General features: G+C 42.1%; 1 pseudogene; it reads right to left on the reverse strand.

Annotated features, from left to right (window-relative positions):
- Positions 1 to 534: 534 nt before the first annotated feature.
- LOC102491195 (ADP/ATP translocase 3-like) overlaps positions 535 to 9,335 on the reverse strand; it is a 15,685-nt pseudogene continuing 6,884 nt past the window's right edge.

Below are 9,335 nucleotides of genomic sequence, written 5' to 3' on the forward strand. Positions count from 1 at the left end.
CGATAAACACTTGCTGATTTACCGAAGAGCAAAGTTCATGAAAATTAAATGTATAAGGGATAACAGAACTTGCTTCTTTTTTTTTTTTTTGAAAAAAAAGCTTGCTTTCAGAGGATATATGTAACCATAATTCAACATGAATGTTCCTTAATTTTTTTATATTATGGATATTAATGAACTTCCTTTTATTTATTTATTTTTTCTGGTGTCCTGACTTTATTAGTCTGTGGAAATACCCGACATAGAATGTTCACTGCAAATATTTGATTGTGCAAAAAGTTGGGCGAATGCTTAAAGTACAAATAGGAGACATGATTCTTGTTTTAAATAAATGTTTTAAAAAAAAGTCCTATGAGCATCCAGATTCTAGGTTTGAGTAGTGGGGGAACTGGCTGGGACAAGACCCGTGAGGATGCCAGGATTCCCCTCCCTTGTCTTCAGCACATGGAAATCGGGGTGCCAATGGTCAACCTGATCACAATGAGCCTCTGTTTAACCCCTCCCTCCCCTCCTCTCACAGTCCTCTACAGTCACCTTCGGGCCGGGACAGGAACCATGGAGTTTCTGGGAAGTCAATGGTGGTCAGAGGTGAGGATTCTACGTGGTGGCACTTCTGTGGAGGACACTGTCACGCTTAGATGACTTCAGCTATCCTATAGGGCCAGCACGAAGGGGCCCCTCATGCCCCAGAGGACATCCTACCATCCATCCGCCCTTGAAGAAGGCCTTGCCCCCTCGTCCTTCAGGATCTTCCTCCAGCAGTCCAAGTCCCCATGTAGTGATGTCAGCTCCTTTGCACCCGGACTGGGTGCATTATCACGTGCCGAGGTACAATGTCAAGGGGGTAGGGCAGCACCCTGGCCACTGCCATCACCGTCTGCACGATCGTCTAGCCACCATGATGTGCATGTTCTCAGGGTCAGGGAGCATGCCTTCGGCGGTGTTGGACTAGCCGAAAGAGGTGGCCGGATAGATGATGATGCCCTGCACAGAGACGCTGAAGCCCTGGGACAGGCCCTGGATGTTGTCCGACTTGGTGATCATCACCAACAGTCTCTCAGGCCCTTGAGCTCCTGCTCGGTGACTGACTTCCCCACATCTGCCACCAGATGGGTTCTGGAGAAACCCCAGGGCTAGACTAAGCAGAGCGAGGGGGCTCCAGCCGCCTCTCCAGATGCCCGAGAAGTACCTGCAGAACTGTGTGTGCTTGTCTACACCGAGAAAGATCTGCTTGTACTTGTCCTTGAAGGCGAAGTTGAAGACTTGGGTGAGGAAGTAGGATGACATTGGCCAGGTTGCCCCTCCAGAAGGACAGCACGTCCTGCATGAAGCAGTCCACGATGCTCTCATGCTGCTTGTTGGCCACAATCTTCCTACTTACTGGCACGCTGCACCTGCAGCAGCAGCAGCTTGACCCGCTCAGTCGCGGACATGGTTGTCTTGGAGATGGCAGTGATGCCTCAGCTCAGGAAGTCCTGGGCGAAGGAGATGGCTTGTTCTGTCACGGTGGCAGGGTGGGCGGTGGACTGTGGAGGAAGTTGGAGCTGGAGCCAGAGCTGTGCGTGGAGAGTGAAAGCTGGGCGCCGCTGGCACAGCCCTGTCCCTGCAGGGAACGAAAGGATGAACTTCCTTTAATAAGGACCAAGGAGGTAAAAAATTTTCCCAGTTATCAGGAAATAGTGTGTGTCAAGCCAAAACTTTGCCCTCATCTGGGGTTCAGATTCCAATCAGTGTAACTATCAGGATATCACCACATTCGTCAATGGTGTCCATTTTATTTTTTTGTAAGCTTACTGTAAAATTATTGAAAATACTATCATGGGGGACCAGCAGTTGGAGTAATAGCTATGTCACTGGACTCCCATGTAGTCGACCCCCCTTTGAGTCCTAGACCTGGTGGCTTAAACTCATGCCGAGCGCGTGTATGTGTGTGCCCAAGATCCCAGAGGAGAAGGGATTGCAGCGTGGCCATCCCCCTGGGAGGTGATTTCTCATTTTCTGTCTCTCTGTCTCTCTCTTTCTGGCAAGTGCATGTGCCCTATAGCAAAAACTTCTAGGAGAGAGAAAAAAAAAGTAAATACCACCATGCAGCATTGGTGCCATTTTTAAATTATGTAGGTGGACAACATTCTCCTTTCACAGGCTTGGCAAAGACATGCTTTAGAACTCTATGTTATGGTAAAATTTATTATTGACCTGAAATGTCCACGACATGAAATTTAGTATTTTAAGGCATATAATTCAGAGGCACTTAGTATATCTTGATATTGTACAACCACTGATTGCACCTAGCCCCAAACTATTTGTCACCTTTAAAGAAATTCAGTATTCATTAAATAGTCACTTTCTAATCTGCGTCTCCCCAACCCATGAAAACCATTTATTTCTATAGGATTTACCTATATGATCCAATTTCATTAGCTTCTATCCTATTGTTTCTCAATTTCCTTTAGCATCATATTAGTTCTGCGGAAGCTGGTTAGTGTGTGTATATTTTCTGGTGTATTTTCATTCCCTTGCTATAAAATGGAAATAGAATTAAAAAGAAGTTCATTGAATTGCTACAGGCCATTCAGAGCAGCATTAGCTAGCCATGCCAGAAATTTAAAAGATCATGCCATGTGTAGGCAACAGGAAGAGGGCTACAGGTTAGCATCTGCCTAGTTATTCATACGAGTGCATCCCAGAATGTGCTGTTGAGTTCCGCAGCTTGAATAGTCTGGGCAAAGAAAATCATTCATTTCTTTATTGAACAGAGAATGACTGATAGAATGTACGTGTTCCTGGGCTATGAATTACGAGTGATTGTTGTGTGCATTGCAAGTCACAGTACCTAAATGCAGATAGTTTTGCAAGCACTAGTTCTTGCAAATCATGACATACCAAATAAATATTATGTTCTTAGAGAAGTTTCCCTTAAATACACATGAGCATACACACACACACACACACACACACACACACACACACACTCTTTTTTTTGTGGTTAACGTTTTGAAATGAAAAGTCTTTTAGCTGGATTTCTGGGCTTTCTCCTGAACAGGCTTTGTAAATGTCGAATAGCATAACCTAAGTGTACACAGAGAGCTTATCCCATGTTCTCTCTGACCATAAGTGGGAGCTCCTCAATGCCTGACTGAGTTAACGACTGGATGGTCCTCTTGCTCAGGTGCTGTATAAAAGCCTCTTCATCAAGAGATCTGCAAATGGACGCTTATATGACTTCACTCCAGTCTCTCACTGAAATGGGGCCCTTGATGCCTTGATGTCTAGCCAGTCTTCTCTGTACGTGTCACGCATGTGTGAGCCAAGATATGATGTAAACAGAGTGCTCAGTTTCAAAATGAGGAAAATGGGAGGACCTAGGCAGGTCATTGGTGTGCTGTACGAGATTATTTTTGGCATGAATTTTAGTTTAGTTTAACCCCTTCTTTGTTTGAAAGAAATAAAATTATTCGTAGAAGTAGGACCTGGGAACTCCTGGCCCCTCCCTAATATCATGATTTGCCTGGGCCTTCATGATAAGAAGTTTCAGGTTATTCTATTGAAAAGCAAGGGACCAAAGAGTGTTTGCTATCTGTTGCCTTTCAAAGGCCTCTAAGCAGTGAAATACTATCTGAGAGGATGAAAGAGACACAAGACCAGACTAGCAGGTGTTGATCCAAAAAGGTGAAAACATTCTCAGCCCAAAGTTACAGCCAGTGTAAATTTATTTTTGTGCATTCAGATAGAGAATGCCTACCACATGGAACATGATCTATATTTCAGTCTTATGGTAGATGTTTAAAAATATTATGATATGTATACTAAAAGAAATGTCATAATAATAAATTTACTCATACAATAAACAGGGTATAAGTGTTAATATAAAAATTAATCATTTGTGGTTTAGATGAAAAACCTTTCAATTTTGAGAAAATTTGCTGTTATGTGATTATTTTTTAAATTTTGCTAGAGGGTGAATATATTTGGTGGAGAGAGAGGAAGGTGAGAAAGTATCCTACATGGCAGATGGTTACACCACAATCCTGTGTCCTCCACTTGTCTCTCCTTTTAGAATTTGGGACACACATGTGCCCAGCCTGACTCTCAAGTTGCTGGGTCCAAGACTCAAGTGGGACTCAACCACACTGCGGGCTGGCTCTTGCAATGTGATTCTTTTTTTTTTTTTTTGGAGAGCTTTTTGCTATAGGGCACATGTGCTCGCCAGGCAGACAGAGAGAGACAGAGAGACAGAAAGCAAGAAATCACTCCCCCCAGGGGTGCAATCCCTTCTCCTCCATTCTCCTCTCGGGATCTTGGGCACGCACGCACATGCGCTCGGCGTGAGTTTTAAGCCACTGGGTCAGGGACTCGAACCGCAGTCAATTACATGGGAGTCTAGTGACATAGCCATTACGCTAACTGCTTGGTCCCGCAATGTGATTCTTAAAGGGCCTTTTATTATTGAACCCATTGCCTGTAATTGACTGAATGTGTTCATATTTCTTTGATGTATCATTCGACCTTGAAAAGGAATAAGGTGACATATTCTTTGGCTATTCTTGTTTGCCCTATTTCTACTCAGCTATAAGGGTCATACCAAGATTCTGCTTCAGAGGTGATTAGTTTTTCCCAAAATTGTCCTGAGCTTTGAAGATGTTCACATTATGCAAAGAAAACTATTTTTCTATAGGAATTCTACATCTCTGTTTCTCTTGGATAATCCAGATCATTCTTCTGTTTCAAAATAAAAATGTAAAAGTCTCCGTTTTCTTTAGGCAGCCTCTCCAAATTCACTTACATAGTATGTGTTCTCATAGAGTATTCCACAGAATTCATTTTGTGCAAATTAAATCTTGCTCCTGTTGGTAAATGTTGCTGAAGATAGTGTTTCAGCTTCTCAAATGAAGTGGATACTTGCTCAGAATGGAGAAGATCCTTCCCAAAAATGCAGTCAACGAGAGATCAGGTCATACAGAGGATAGTCAATGCTGATTGGCTCACTCGAGGCCACTATGTGTTTTGCTCTTACTCTTATTCTATATTTCACACATGTATACCAGAAAAGAATTCCCTGCAAAGTCCTTGGATGAGGGAGAGACAGTGGAAAGAGAGAGGAGAGAGACAAAAGAACAAAGGAGATGGTGATGGAGGACTATGAGGAGGAGGAAGAAAAGGAAAGGCAGGCAAAGGGGAAAGATACTTCTCTATCTACGTTACCTCCTGTGCAATCCTGCAGATATTATAGATTAGCTTACTTTGATATGAGAATCAATTGCTGAGGGTCCAGCAAATGGTGTAATGGTTACGTTGTTGAACTCTTATGTAGTTGACCGTGGTTTGAGTCCTGGACCCAGCAGCATAAAACTCACACTGGGCATGTGTGCGTGTATGCCCAAAATCCCAAGAGGAAACGAAGAAGGGATTATAGCGTGGTTATCCTCCCTGGGGGGGTGATTGCTCACTTTCTGTCTCTGTGTCTCTCTGGCAAGGGCACACACCCTATCGCAAAAATCTCTCTCTAAATAAAAAAAAGAGAATCAATTATTGGTAGCTTTTATAGATGACAGACTAGTACTACAGTAGGAGGGACGTATGGTGGATTTTCCTGCAGGTTGTTTCCTTGCAAGCATTACAGTCCAAGTAAGCCTGGGAATCTTGGATAATCAATAAAAATGGTATATGAGAAAAGGGTGGAAGGAAATCAAATGAATTCCACTGCCTCAGCACTAAAGGATTTTAAACACCTCCCTCACACACCAGGTTCTCAAACCCGTTGATTTGTATGGCCTTTTTCAATCTCTGTATTTTCCATGTTTTCTCCATCTGGTGAGTCTTTGCACAAGCCAGCCTGATTTGGTCTAATCTTTCTTTATATTTAGTTCAATTCATTTCCATTCATTTAATAAACATTCACTGAGTATTGAACTTTGTGTCAGCCCTCAGTTTTAGGAGTGACTAAGGAGACAGTGTAGTTTGCTCTTCTGGGAGTTAAATCTCAGTAAGCAGGAACAGACAATGTAGATACAATGTAAATGACTGTTTGCTTAACTACTATGTCTTCTTCAAATTTTAGCTTGATTCTCACTTTCTCTGGGAGATCTTTGAAAATTATGTCCAATAGCCAGATGACAAATTCCCGTATTGAAAGTTTCTGTATCATAATTTTACATGTTTGTGTGATTATTTGATTGAAGCCTGTGTCTTCCACTATCCAGATAGCTGCCTGTGGACAGAGATTATGGCCTGTTGCCATCACATAGTTCCCGGCACATAGTAAGCACTCAATAAGCATTTTTGAAGGGGTATATGCATGAGTGAGAAGGTATACAAAAACATTGGTTCAGACACAGGAGAGCATTTTCCACCTGGTTTTAGAATCTTAGGGAGGGGACCAGCAGTTAGTGTATGTCGCTGGACTCCCACGTAGTTGACCGCGGTTCACATCCTGGACCTGGTGGCTTAAAACTCACGCCAGGCGTGTGTGCGTGCGTGCCCAAGATCCCGAGAGGAGAATGGAGGAGAAGGGATTGCGGCGTGGCCATCGCCCCGGGGGGGGGGTGACTTCTTGCTTTCTGTCTCTCTGTCTCTCGCTGTCCTTCTGGCGAGCACATGCGCCCTATAGCAAAACCTCTAAAAAAAAAAAATAATCTTAGGGAGAAGTATGTGTAGGACACTTCTCCCAAATGCATTAATCAGCTACCTGGAATTCAGGTGAAACAAAATAATGGAGGCAGGGGTGGGCAGCTATTGGGAAGTACTGATAGGTCAGTGGCATACCCATGAGGAGAAAAGGGCAGATGTTAAGGAGGTAGAGATTTCAAAAAACAATTTATCTCTCCCATCTGTTTGCCAAGAGCTAGGCAGTTCATTATCAGTTTTCTCTTGGACTTGGGTAGATCCCTCCTTTGGAATTACTAGAGCTGCCTTGAAAATGATTTTCCTGTGTACTGTTTGGTCCATGAGATTGGCCGGATTCTTTTTATCTTAAACTTAACAATATGTTCAACTCCTACTGCCTTGAGGCCTCACATCTGTTTTCTAATGTAATCATTCTGAACACAGAGAAAGTTACAACAGTCACTCATTAATCAATGATGGGGTTATGCTCTGAGAAACGCGTCACTGAGCAATTTAAATGTTTTAAAGGATTATTTATTTAATTTTATTTATTAGTTCATTTAGTTTAATTCCACTAGACGCACACACACATACAGAGAGAGAGGAGAGAGAGAGAGAGAGAAAGAAAGAGAAAGCAAACTGCCAGGTCCAGGACTTTAAACGCGGTTGGCCATGTAGGAGTGTTCAGTGCCTTAACCACCATGCCATGTCACCAGCTGGTTCCCCAATATTTCATTTTTGTGAGGATATTATAATGTACTCACTCAAACGTAGGTGGGATAGCCTACTGCACATCATGGCTATGGCTATATGGTATGGCCTATTGCCCTAACACTATGTATCTGGTCTACTGCTAATGAAAATATGGTTATGGGATGCATGACTATATTGTTTAGAGTTTGAACACAATGGCAGGTGGTCGTGCAGTGGTAACACAACTGGACTCACAATGGGAAGTGTCCTCGGTTTGCATCCTTAGACCTTCCTGAGTACACTGGTCAGGTACTGCCTGGGATCCAGGCTGGCTGAGACTGGGGTATGTCGCAGTGTGAAGACCTTGGTGAGGATGCTTGTCTCTTAGGCTCTCTTTCATTCCTCCTCTCTCGTGGAAGAAATAAATCAATAAGCTTTAAACAAAAATTGGACTCAAGTTTCTACTTCACTTGGTAAACAGACAAAGCTAGTGTGGGTTTGGCCTTTGTGTTCCCTTAGCCAACGGCTGTGGGAACTGTTGTAGAATTGATAATGATTATTACGTGAGCTGGCTTTTTCTCTCAGAGTAGTATTTGGAAGGCCAGGTATGTACGACAGTTGCAAAGCTTAGTACCACACTTACAATGTGTTTTAAAAATAATACCGGAAACTTGAATTACAACAATAACAACTGACTCTATGCTGATGGCCTTCAACCATGATGATCCTTCTTTGCTCAGTAAAAATGAAATGCATCCAGCGTTTGCTGCCTGTAAATCATGTGCTGATAGAAAATGTTTTCGTTTGTTTTTGCTGAGTAAGGGCCCTGTTTGAGGTCTACAAAATGAACTTAGAAAGTGTGACTGCTTTGCATAAAGACATGGTTATCGCACATGCATTAAATTGGAAGTAAACGCTAAATAATCTGACTTTTTTGACCATAAAGTAGCATCTATGAAATCTTACTGGGTGTAACTTGTCACAAATATTTTGTCTTGAAGAATTATTTAATTTTTTTGTTGCTTGAAAAATAATTGAATAATGAGAGTGAGATAGTTTTGAAAAAAAATAGCATTCTTTTTTTATTTTTGTGAGGATTCTTTTTGCTGCTGTTCTTTTTTTTTTGAGAGTTTTTTGCCTTAGGCACATGCACTCATGGGAGAGATAGAGACAGAGACAGTGAAAGAGAAAGTGAGAAATCACTCCCCCTCTCCCAGGGGTGATGGTCACGCCACAATCTTTTCTCCTTTATTTTTCTCTCAGGATCTTGGGCACGCACACACAGGTATCCAGTGTGATTTTGAAACCACTGAATCTGGGACTTGAACCATGGTCGGCCATGTGGGAATCCAGCAACATAACTGCTATGTCATCTGCTGGTCTTTTGTTGTTTGTTTTTGTAGTTACACTGCACTTCAGATTTTCTCCTTATGATATGAAATTATTTATATACTAAGTCATATATTAGATGAGAAAAAGCATGGAAATACATTAAAATGAAGGGTATTCTATTGTCATTAATGGTATGTTTTAAGTTTAGATAATATTTTAAACTTATCAACAAAATAAGAAATACAACATAAATTATTGTTATTTTCTATTTCTTTAGCTAAGAGAAAGCACCATGGTCTTCTCAAATCAGATGTTTTCTGATGAAGATATCAATGATTATCGCACCAAATGATAAGGATTTGAGGTGCCGGCCATGTTACATTAGCTTGGTTTAATCATTCTGCAATGTATACGTTTATTAAACTATATCATATACCATAAATTTTAAAAATTCGTTTATCAATTAAAAAAAATTAGGGGCCAGATGGTGGCCCAATGGTAAAATGTGACACTGTGAGGCTATAGAAACCACATGGAGGGACCAGCAGTTAGTGTAATGGCTATGTCACTGGACTCCCATGTAGTCTACCGCAGTTTGAGTCCCAGACCCGGTGGCTTAAAACTCATGCTGGGCGCATGTGCATGCATGCCCAAGATCCTGAGAGGAGAATGGAGGAGAAGGGATTGCAGCATGGCCATTCCCCCCG

This window comes from Tupaia chinensis, unplaced genomic scaffold (assembly GCF_000334495.1).
Source record: "Tupaia chinensis unplaced genomic scaffold, TupChi_1.0 Scaffold148049_1, whole genome shotgun sequence".
Classification (NCBI taxonomy): domain Eukaryota; kingdom Metazoa; phylum Chordata; class Mammalia; order Scandentia; family Tupaiidae; genus Tupaia; species Tupaia belangeri.